The sequence below is a fragment of the Dasypus novemcinctus genome, chromosome 7 (assembly GCF_030445035.2).
Source record: "Dasypus novemcinctus isolate mDasNov1 chromosome 7, mDasNov1.1.hap2, whole genome shotgun sequence".
In the NCBI taxonomy this organism is placed as follows: Eukaryota; Metazoa; Chordata; class Mammalia; order Cingulata; family Dasypodidae; genus Dasypus; species Dasypus novemcinctus.
This window is the reverse complement of record NC_080679.1, coordinates 97,310,320-97,320,323: the sequence shown is the minus strand read 5'-3', so window position 1 is coordinate 97,320,323 and position 10,004 is coordinate 97,310,320.

Below are 10,004 nucleotides of genomic sequence, written 5' to 3'. Positions count from 1 at the left end.
AGGACTTTGGGAGGGAGGCTGGTGCAGTGTGGCGGGGAGTGGGAAGAGCCGAGCGGGCGGTGTGTGTGTGTTTGCTGCACTGGAATTTTAAAAGGGCAAGAACCGAACCTTTCTTCCGCGACTTCATTCATCAGCGCGCTGTGGTAAAGCTTGGGATTTCGTGATTTGCTTTTTGTCCGTGTTTTTGCATTGTTCGGCAACTCTAGTCTCAGAACCGCGAGTCACACACATCCAGGCAGCTGTGGGAGACTCCGCCAGCTCGAGCCTGACCGGAGAGGCAGCCCCGCAGGAGATGAGCGTGTCCTAAGGAGTTCTGAAGGTCACATTAGACCTGCTAAAAAGCAAGCGTTGGCCAAGTGCCTCCCATTTCTACGCGGATAGCTGTTTCCAAGAGAAGAAACCCATCCCTCAAACCATACACAGCTTTTGCAGTTCCTTGGTTTTCTACTGCAAATACATATAGAAGATTAATTTGAGATCGAAATTAAAACGGGATTGTGCAGAGAAATTTGTGGCTTCAAAAATCAAGAGACCATGTTTACAGGTCCTGCGGAGAAATCATCAATAAACTATGCATAGTTTCTCAAATCATTAAATCAGCCCATCTCCCTTGCATTCTAGGATTTTTTTCATGGAAACAACTACAAGTTTGTTGACAATTGATAAGAAATCTGAGAAATGTTGACGTCCTGCTTGGGAGCTGCGAGGCGTGGGAACCTTGTGTTCTTGGCTGCACTGGTCTGGAGTGGAGCTCGTTGATCTGGGTCTCTGGAGGGAGTGGGTGGGTCTTGATTCAAATACCATAGAGGTTCACCTTTCTTACAGAGCTTTAGTAGATTCCTTTAATAAATGTGTCTTTGTTTGCTGAGCGCCCTTAGGACCACTTCCAAACTTAATGTTTTGTTTTGTTTTGTTTTGTTTTTAAAATATCGTTTCCCAGGTTCCCTGGAGGGCAGATTTTAACAACTCCTTGGCCTTACTGGGGCTGGTCACAGGTGACCACCCACCAGATACTTCTTTTCCATTCCTACCCCCTTCACTTAATCCAGACCTTCATCTCATTAGTTGTCTCCTTGCCTCCCTACACACATGGGAGAGCCCAAGCATGCACACACAAACCCAGGCAGGCAAAGCTATTCTCCTAAAATCTCTTTGCCCAAGTCACTTTTCTTCTTGAAAACTCATTGCTCTCAGTAGCCCACAAAAAAAGATTCAAACTCCCGGGTCCAACAACCACACTCTACCCTCACCCCTTCCCCAGCTTTTCTGGTCACTGCCTTATTTCTCCAACTTCATCGCTCTATACCAACCTTCCAGCAACTGTCAGGTCTACTCGTTATTGCCCAAGCATACCAAATGCAATCTCACCTCACCCCTCTGCCCTGGAATTCCCCTCTTGGAATATGCCCTTCCTCCAGGCCACACAACCACCTCAATTACCTTCCTCCAAACCCAGCTCAGATTTCCCTGACCACTCCAGTCCTTGATAGCTTCTCATGCCCCTGAAAAACTAGAGCATTTATTCTCTGGGTATTTAGCATAAGCTGCCTGGGTTATTCTTTTTGTGCAAATATCCTAATTTTGAACCAGAATTTTTAGCTTCTTAACCTCAAGATTTATTTTATTTCTCCCCACCCCTTTGTTGTTTGCACTTGCTGTGTCTGTTCATCTTCCTTGTTTCTTAGGAGGAATCAGGAGCCAAACCCAGGAACCTCTAATGTGGGAGGGAGGTGCCTAATCGCGTGAGCCACCTCCGCTCCCTGCTTTATTGTATCTCTCGTTTTTCCTCCCTGCATCTCTTGTAGCATCATCTCATTGCATCTACCCTTCATGTCAGCTCACTGTCTTCTCCAGGAGGCACTGGGATCTGAACTAGCGATCTCCCATATGGTAGGCAGGAGCCCAGTCACCTGAGCCACATCTACTTCCCCAGCTTTTTAACTTCTATTGTTATTCCTTACTTATAATAGGTACTCCATAATGTTTGTGGGTATCAGTGTGTCTGACAATGCAGACCCATGCCCATTTAATTACCATTGACCCAATTCATTTTTAGTTCTGAGCCATTCTCATAGTGGATACAAAATCAATATATATAGAATAAATTATGTGGGCATCATATGTGAATTTTATGGTTTTCCACTGCCCACAGTCTCACGACTTTGATTGAGTTATCAAAAAAGAGTCAACAGTGACATGACAGCCTGAGTTGCTGCATGTACCTGCATTCTAGAGAAACTAGTAAACATTTTTTTTAAGAACTATTTAAAGTCTGGAAGTTGTCCTAAGGGCACACAACAAATAAAGACACATTTATTCAAGAAAATCTACTGAAGGTCTGTAAGAAAAGTGAGTCTGTGGTATTTGAACCAAGACCCACACCCTCCCTCTACACTCTCAGCTCAGCGAGATATAAACTCCACTCCAGACCAGTGCAGCCAAGAGCACAAGGTTCTCCCTCCCCACAGCTTCCAGGCAGAGGGCTATCTTCTGGGGAGAGGCAGGACATCAACATTTCTCATTGATGAGACTAAGTTCCAGGCAGGTTTGAAGTAAGTGCAGCCATGATGTGGGTGATCCCTTCTTCTGCCAAGCCCCACCTGTGAGAAGGAGGTTCCACTGTGGATGCAGCCCACTGAGAATATGACTTTCATTACCATTTACTGGCTAGTGGAGAAACAAGCTAAGGAGACCCCGGACTACTGCCCTTTCCCAACTACCACTTAGCTCCTAAAGCAGGGGTATCACTCGGAGAAACATGCACCATCATCTGACCCTCCTCACCGTAGTTCAAAGGAGGGAGCTAGACCCTTACCTCACACCATATACAAAAATTAGCATAAAATGGATCAAAGACCTAAGTATAAGAGCTAAAACAATAAAACTCTTAGAAGAAAACAGGAGAAAATCTTCACGGCCTCAGATTCAATAATGTTTTCTTAGATATGACAACAAAAACACAAGAAACAAAAGAAAAAATAGATTGGACTTCATAAAAATTTTAAAACTTTTGTGCTTCAAAGAACACTATTTTGAGGTACTCTTGTTTGAGAGCTCCCTGTTTAAACAGTGTGCCTTTCAATAAATCCATTACATTCATTACAAGAAAAATAAAAGTGAAAGATAATCTATAGAATGGAAGAAAATATTTGCAAGTCATATATTTGATAAGGGACATATACCTATATATATAAGGAGCTCTTACAAATTGATAATAACAAGACAAATAAGCCAATTAAAAAATGTGTAAAGGACTTGAATAGATATTTTTCCATAGAAGATATACAAATGGCCAATAAACACATGAAAAGATGCTGAACATCACTGATCATCTGGGAAATGCATACCAAAACCACAATGAGATACCACTTTATACACACTAGGATGGCTGTTATCAAAAAAGAGAGGTAATCCGTGTGCAGCTGGCCCATGCGCAGTGCTGACATGCGCAAGGAGTGCCGTGCCATGCAGGGGTGTCCCTGCGTAGGGGAGCCCCATGCACGAGGAGTGCGCCCTGTAAGGAGAGCCGCCCAGCGTGAAAGAAAGTGCAGCCTGCCCAGGAATGGTGCCGCACACATGGAGAGCTGACACAAGATGACGAAACAAAAAGAAACACAGATTCCTGTGCCGCTGACAACAACAGAAGTGGACAAAGAAGACGCAGCAAATAGACACAGAGAACAGACAACAGAGGTGGGGGAAGGGGAAATAAATAAATAAAAATAAATAAATCTTAAAAAAAGAAAGAGAGAGAGGTAATAACAAGTGTTGACATGGATGTGGAAAAATGGGAGCCCTGCTACTAGGAATGTGAAATGATATGGCCACTGTGGAAAACATCTGGTAGTTCCTCAAAAGGTTAAACATGGAGTTACCATTTGACCCAGCAATTCCTAGGAATTTGGTACCAGAATGCATTATTCATAATAGCCAAAAGGTGGAAACAATCCCAATGTCTTTCAGCTGACATATGGATAATATAGTATATTATCCATATAATAGGATGTTATTCAACTATAAAAAGGTATGAAGTAGTGATAAATGATGAACCTTAAAAACATTAGGCTAAGTAAAAGGAGCTGTTCACAAAAAAGCACATATGAGTCCATTTATATGAAATGTCCAGAACAAATCTATAGAGACAAAAATTAGATTAGTGGTTGCTTAGTGGGCAGGATGGAGGATGTTGAGGTGATAGCTAAAGGGAACAGAGTTTCTTTTTGGTGGGATGAATGTGTTCTAAAATTAATTGTGGTAAAAGTTGTACAACAATGTGAATATATTAAAAATCACTGAATTGTATACTTTAAAGGGATGAATTATATGGTATATGCATTGTATATCAATACAGCTGTTATAGAGCTTACACAAAAATGAACTCAAAATATATCATAGGCCTAAATGTCAAATGCAAAGCTATAAAACTTCCAGAAGAAAACATAGGAGAAAATCCATGTGACCTTGGGTCTGGTGAGGAAGGTTTTAGGTACACCACCACCAAAAGCATGATCCAATAAAGTAAAAATTGATATGTTGAAACATCTCCTCAATAAAGGGCACTGTTAAGAGAATGAAAATACAAGCCATAGTCTGAGAGAAGTTATTGGCAAAACACAAATCTAATAAAGGACTTCCATCCAAAATACACAAATAAATTATAAAATTCAATAATATGAAAACAACTAAAAATTGGACAAAAGAGGTAAAAAGACACTTTACCTAGGAATATATATAGATGGCAAATAAGCATATGGAAAGACATTCAACCTCAGTCCTTAGGGGAACACAAATCAAGACCACATCACACCAAATAGGATTCTTATTTTTAAAATGGAAAATATTGTTGGCAAGGATGCAGAGAAATAGCAAGCCTTGTACATTTGTTGGTAAGAACGTAAAATGGTGCAGCCAGCCACTGTCGAAAAGTTTGATGATTCCTCAAAAAGTTAAACCATATGACCCAGTGTGGTGGTTTTGAATTATATACCCCAGAAAATCATTTTCTTAATCTTAATCCATTCATAGGTCCTTTTGATGAGGTTACTTCAGATAAGGTGTGGCTCAGGATAGGTCTTAATCCTATCATTGCAGGCCTTATAGGGACAGTTACAGTAAAAGAAAAAAGCCACAGAAGTAGCAGCTGTAGCAGCTGGACACTGAGTCAGTGGAACCTGGAAGAGAAGGGAGACGCCAGGAGAGGCCGCCATGTGCACTGCCATGTGACAGAGGAGCCAAGATTAAGGACCGCTGGCAGCCAGCCCCTCAACACCAGTCTTCAGGAAGAAAGCATTGCTCTGATGATGACTTTATTTGGCCTTTTCCAAGCTTCAAAACCATGAGCCAATAAATTCCCAGTGTTTAAGCCAACCCATTGCATGGTGTTTGTTTTTTTTTAATTAGAGAATTTGTGAGTTTTCAGAACTATCATGCATAAAATACAGTATTTCCATATACCACCCAATTATTAACACCTTGCATTGGTGTAGTACATTTGTTACCAATGATGAAAGAACATTTTTATAATTATACTATTAACTATAGCCCATGGTTTTACTTAGGGTTCACTGCCATTGCAGGGTATCTGCTTTAGCAATGAGAAAACTATAACACCCAGGAATTCCACTTCTAGGTATATGCGCTAAAGAACTGAACATAGGGATTCAGATAAAGGTACTCTAGTATTCACTGCAGCATTATTCAGAATAGCCAAGATTTGGGAATTTAAATGTCCATTAACAGATGAATGAATAAACAAATGTGGTATATACATACAATGGACTGTTATTCAGCAGTAAAAAGGAATTGTGTTCCGATAGGTGCTACAATGTGGATGAACCTTGAAAACATTATCCACAGTAAAATAAGCCAAACACAAAGGACAAACATTATATGATTTCACTTATATGAATATACATGAATATTTAGAAGAAGCAAATTCGTGTAGATAGAAAATGGATTAGAGGTTATCAGAACTGCAGAGAAGGAAGGAGGAAATGAGAAGTTACTTTTTAATGGGCACACAGTTTCTGTTTGGCATGACAAAAAAGTTTTGGTAATGGATAGTAGTGATGGTAGTACAATATTGTGAATGTAATTAATGCCACTGAATGGTATACTTATATGTGGTTAAAATGGGATTTTTAGTATGTATGCTATCACAATAAAAAAAGAACCAACAACAAAGAGATACAATTACATACCTACCTATTAGCAGGAGTAAAATAAATTATAAAATTAAAAGAAAAGAAAAAACTGACACTACCAATTGCTAGTGGGGATGAGGAGTAACAAGAATTTTCATTAATTGCTAGTGGACATGCAAAATGATATAGCCACTTTAGAAGAACTTTCCTTCTACTTGGAGACCTCTGGCAGTTTCTTACAAAGCTAAACATAGTTTTACTATACAATACAGCAATCAGATTTCTAGGTCTTTATGCTTCTGATTTGAAAACTTACATCTACACGAAGACCAGCATGGAAGTGTTTATAGAAAATGTATTCATAGTAGCCAAGAACTGGAAGCAACCAAGACGCCCCTCAATAAGTGAGCGGGTAAACAAGCTGTGGTTCAATACCATTCAGTGATTAAAAAAAAAAAATGAGCTAGCAAGCCATGCAGAGGCATCAACTGAATCTTATATGCATACTGCCAAGTTAAAGAAGCCGGTCTAAAAGGTTAAGCACTGCATGATTACATTTATATGAGTTTGCAGTAAAAGCAAAATGATAAAGATGATAAAGAGATCAGTGATTTGGGGTAGTGGTAGAAGTGGAGGGTTGAATAGGTGAAGTACAGAAGGTTTTTTTTAGGTGAAATTATTCTGCATGATAATGTAATGGTGGATTCATGACACTACTCTTTGGTCAAAACTTAAATAATTTTACAGCACAGAGTGAAACTTAATGTGTACTTAAAAAAAAATCATTTAGGAGGTTGGGAGATTCCAGAGTGGAATGCAAAATGTGACAAAAGATATAACTGTATCACAATATATGAAACAACCTCACTCAAGGCGGGGGAAGAGTGTGCTGGCCTAAGTAACTCTGGGAATGAGTGGAATCTGTCAGACCTAAGGCAAAGGCAGTGTGGAGCAGCACTATGTGATTGATGAAAGTCGTTTCCTGCAGGGTTATGGGTTAACAATTCTGAAACTACTATACATATCCTGGAATTGAACAATTAAGTAAATGGACAGCACATAATAGGAGCAAGTTTATCACTCTTGGTGTGTGAGATTATAGACAAGGAAGGGGGAAGGCTAGAATGAATTATAGTCAGAGGCATCACTTTGCACTCATGTGTAGCTGAATATTGATACAGATGGTCATATGTATAAATATTTATAGATATGCCTATACATACAGGTTAGTATACACACATATATTTTCTTGCTCTGTGAGTAGAAGGCCTAGAAACAACATACCTAGGACTCAGATCTTGGTTTCTAATAACACTCTCCAATAAAAGAAAAGGGCTCCTTGGAGAAATGCCTGACACTAGAACTGAGGCAGAAAATATATAAGATGAGCCTGGAACATCTTATAGCACCAGAAAGTAAGGAATTGCTCAATAACACACACACCCCACACACACAGTGAGATGGGTGTATGTCAAAGGGGCCAAATGAAAGAACTCCCAATAGCCAAAACTAGAACAATTTCATCAACACTCCCCCACCACCACCACCACCACCACCATAGTATTGGATTATAACCCAATAAATAGCTATCAGTCCATCTAATAAAACTATTGAATTAAAAAAATAAAGGGTGAAGAAAAGATATATTCCATGCAGAAGAATCTGAAATAATTTATGTATAGTAATTCCTCCATCCTTCAGGAGGTCAAGCATAACTCCCCACTCCTTAAGTGTGGGCTGCATATTGTGACTTCCTTTCAGAGAGTAAAGGAAAAGGGAAAACAAGAGTAGCTTTACAGTGGGGGCACTTGACAAACATTGCTGTAGCCAGGTGATCAAAGTCAATACGAACAGTGTTTAGTCCTACTGCTAATAGTAATAGACACTGGATTATATTTGTAAACTGGTCTGTCCCTCCAGGCATATTAGATTATATTGGATTCAGAGGTTTCACTTTTACTTGATTAAATAATGATTAAGGCTTTGATTGGGCCACGTCAGTAGGATGTTGCAACCCTGCTTCCTTGGTAGGTGGGGACTCACAGAGAAAAGATGTGGCAGAGAACAGAGTTGGGAGTTTTGAGCTGGAGCCCGTGAAGTAAACACAGAAGCAGGAAGGGCAGAGGCCCAGGGAAGAGAGATGAGCCTTTCAATGATAATCTACAGCTGGCTCTGTGAAAAGAGCAAAGCAGGTGAGCCTGGAGAGAAGGAAGCCCTGGGAAGAGAGGAACCCAGGAAGCCTGAACTTGCCCCAACATGTGGCAACAGACTTTGGTGAGGCAAGTTAACTTACACTTTATGACCTAGTAACTGTAGGCTTCTACCCCAAATAAATACCCTTTATAAAAGCCAACAGATTTCTGGTACTTTGCATCAGCACCCCTTTGGCTGACTAATAGAGTATCCTTGATGCCATGTGACGAAATGGCACTTTACCTCTGCAGTCTCTCAGAAGAAAGCCACAGAGCTACAGGAAGTTCATGGTGCCCATTAAAGCTTTTGCTTAGATGTGGGCACATCACATTGGCCAATGCATAACCAAGCACACAGTCACTGAATAGGGACAAAATACATCAGGAATCAAAGGCATGGGCAGGGATGTATAATCCTCTTACAGGAAAGGGCAGAGTAAAAAGTGCAAAGGATACAATCGACCAAACATTCAGTTATAAAATCCTATCACCCCTATCCTCACCATCTTCTTTTTGTCCCTTTGGGAAGCTGCATAAATGATACTAATTCTTTCTATAAGCTTAAGTACTTCTTTGAAAGTTCATATTAAGGAGCTAAATGATGTCAATTAAATTCCAAATAATTTTCAAATTCTAGTTTCCCTACTTTTATCCCCATGAAGAACAGAGGCTTAGAGAGGTCCAAAGTTAGAAGAGAACTTGGAATGTATCTAAAACAGAGGTTAGCAACCAGCATAAACATGAAAATGTGGGATACAGAGGTGCAGATATCCAGTACTGTCATGACTATTACATAAAATTTGTTTTTCTTTTAATCCACATATCCTTTTACAATGTCTTGCTAATGTCACCTGCCCCTGAGTAACTGGCTGCTACCTTTCAGTCTTCTAGGTGAATCCTTTAGGTGCTGAGTATTTTTCATAACCACTTGCCCCTCCTGTAGCCCATATGCAAAGGTCTGTGATATAGTTTCCTGCCATTGGTCAAAAAGAGAGATCCACTGTGCTTCTACCTTTGCAGCAATCCCTGGGCTCAGAGTGGAGAAATGACCATGCCGTTCTGGAAAGCAAAGTGCTCATTCATGAACACTATTTGAAGAGCATTGGAGACATCATCTAAGATAGTAAAAAAAACACACACACACAAAAAAGGCCACTGGCCTTCTTGACACTTAAAGAACCTAGCTTCCTTTGTTCATTTGATAGTTAAAATAACACCATATTCCCTTGATTCTAAGACAATTTGGTTTTGAAGATGTATCATTGATTGAATTCCTTTTTAAAATCCTACAAATACATGCTCATCCACTGTAAAATGCACCCTGATTTCAGACACGTTAAAATGGGATGATGATAATAAACAAACATACAAGTACAAGAAACAGTCAAAGAAAATGCCAGGTACTTTTAGGTGCTATGCAGATATCTGCTAACTCCATTTCCACACTTCATTCCACATTATTGCCTTGGGAATACAACAATGGGTAAAACACAGCTCCAAGTTCTGAAAGATTTTACAAACTTAGTAGAGGTATTAACAGGATGCTTTCAGATACAAATAGTAAAACCGTATTAACGCTAGTTCAGACAAATAATGGGTTTATAACAGGGGTTTATTTTTGTCACAAATGAAGAAATCCAGAGGCAGACAGTCTAGATCTGTTACAGCC